Raw genomic sequence first — 2,671 nt, forward strand, 5'->3', positions numbered from 1 at the left:
TCACTTGGATGCAGTAACAGCCATGCTTGGCCCTTGGGTCTTCTCAGTCTACAAATATTGAAAGCTCCATTGATACATCCTCATAGTCAAAAACAGTTGAGTGAGTATTGCCATTTGCAGAAAGGCTCTATGAAGCTATTGGGGGGGGGGGTGTCATAACATGTGGAAGTCAGAGAACAATTGTGGGAGTCGGTTCTTCCCCTTATGTTCTGGGGCCTAATTCAGATCACCAAGCTTTGTAACAAGAGCCTTTGCTAGTGAGTCATCTCAACAGGCTTTGGTGTGTGTGGGGGCATGGGTTCTTAGATGCAGTTGTACTTCTCATCCTCCTGCATCCGCCTTCCTGTGCTAGAATTACACCTGTGCACTACCGTGACTGGTTTCTTTGGTCCTGGTGTTCATAAGAAGGGCTGCATGCATGCTCGGCAAGCGCTCTACCAACTGAAGACATCCTGAATGCATTACACTGAGTTTTTAAAGCTTTTCATGCATTATTAAAATTCTGTAAAACGGTATAACATGCTCAAGGAATAAGCTTGTTTTATTCAATGGTTATTCCTGTAGACTGCATTTGTGCTAAAGCCAGTGTTAATCCACACTGAAAACATTAGCATGGCTTGAAAATGAAACCTAGCATCCAGAACAAAATTTGTAATCTGACAGGCAGGGTTTCTCTTTTGAATTTTGATAGTATTCACCAAGGTAGGAAAAGGGGAAAATCCTGCCCTCCTTCTACTTGCTTTCTGCCTGGAAGGATCATCCTTTGTATTTTATTCCTTTTTTCCTCTATGTCATGGTGTCTCAGGGACTACTCAAGTAAGAGAGTAAAGATTACTTTTGGAATGCAGGCAGGGTTGTCTCAAGTGCCTTACTCAATTCAGGTCAGACGTCACTGCTATCGTTTTAAAAGCCAGTGGGTATAAAACTCGCTGTTCCTTTCTATCTGTGAGATAATCCTGGCTCTCCCTCTCTCTCCATGATGCTATTGCCAAAAAGAATGAATCCCACACCTACCTCACTCACAGTGATCTCTGAAACAAGAGGAGCGGGTGTTTCTTACAGCTAAGTGAAAATATTTCCCTTCAAAGACTGTAAATAGCACAAATGCCTACTCCAGTTGATGGATAATCCTCACAATACTTTTTTTCCAATACAGCATTTTAGAGACAGCATCACAATTAGGATAAATGGGCTGAAGTCACTAACCAATGTTCTAATCCTAGATCTCCTTGCTTAACTCTCAATTCTCAAACTAGACTCTTGACCTCTTTCTGGAAGCCAGCTTCCTTGAAAACGTATCTTGATTATCCAAATTTTCCATCTAAGTAACAGACAGGGGCTGATGCTGCAGAGGCAGTGGAGTGATGCACACACACAAAACTCTTCCCAGAAGACATTTCCTTAAGATTCCTTAAGTCCATATGCCGCCAATGTCAAGAGATTGACAGACAGGAGGCCCCTCCTGTATTCAAGACCTCCCGATTTCCTTACTCGTAACCACTTACAGTGTACCTCAATGTGTTTATAAAACAAGCAGCACCATTTTTCTTTGTAGTTGTGTCTTATTAATTATCATCTAAATTGTTAATCTTTTTTATTTATTTCAGACAGTGTATATATATATATATATATATATATATATATATACTTGAAAATATATATACCTTTATATCTCAGATACATGGTTTTTAATGAAATGAGAGTGTTACTCGTTACATACCAAATATGCTTTGCGTTTTAACTTTATTTAGAATGTAGAGACAGAGCTCTTGTATCTACTTGGGCTGAGACTACATAGTAAAACTTGATCCTGTAAACACATAAAAAATGGTGTTGCTTTTTAATTCACACTGCCACTGTGAAAAAAAGACTGAATTGAGTTAAAATAGGAGATTTATGAGTCAGAAAGAACAGTGAGAAAAAGCAGACTCTACTAAGAAATGTCATGACAGACATTTTCATGTCACATTCAAAATACAAAATAAACACTTGTCATAGAAAAAATATTCTATGATTATGACATTTATGAAAAATATAATTTAAAACATATGTTTATAGCTCTGTTCAGTTTGGTACTTGAGACATTATTAACACTTCACCTTTCATTATCTTCCTAAGTTCTATCCCAAATTCATACAAAGGAAATGCAAGAAGAGGTATGATGTCCCTGTCTAGTGTCTGAGCGTGTCAGAATATCTTCTATTGTAGCTGAAAAAGACTGAGAGACAAATGTCAACATTGGCTTAAAATAAAAATAAGAGTAAAAATAGGGGCAAAGTAGAAGTGGTCTCTGGTATGAAGGATTAGTTAAGAGTAACAGCTGCTCTCCGGGAGCATCCAGGTTCAATTCAAACACCCTACTAATAAGGAACAACCATTCCAGTTTCAAAAGATCCAGTGCCTTCTTTGAGCTTCCACAGGCAAAGTGTGTGTGTAGACAAACATAAGGGTAAAACACGCATATAAATAAGATGAAATGAACCTTTAGAAGTGGTCTATTGTATGGATTCATTCAGTTGTGTGTTTGAACCAAGTAGAAAGCAGAGGTGTCCATCATTTCAGAACATGGAATTACACTTCGTTTGCTTCTGTTGGGCATTTTATACATGATACTCGAGGGCACTGTAAGGGTAACTGGCTTACCACAATTAAAACCATAGCATGTGGGGAA

The sequence above is a fragment of the Peromyscus leucopus genome, chromosome 11 (genome assembly GCF_004664715.2).
Source record: "Peromyscus leucopus breed LL Stock chromosome 11, UCI_PerLeu_2.1, whole genome shotgun sequence".
Taxonomy (NCBI): domain Eukaryota; kingdom Metazoa; phylum Chordata; class Mammalia; order Rodentia; family Cricetidae; genus Peromyscus; species Peromyscus leucopus.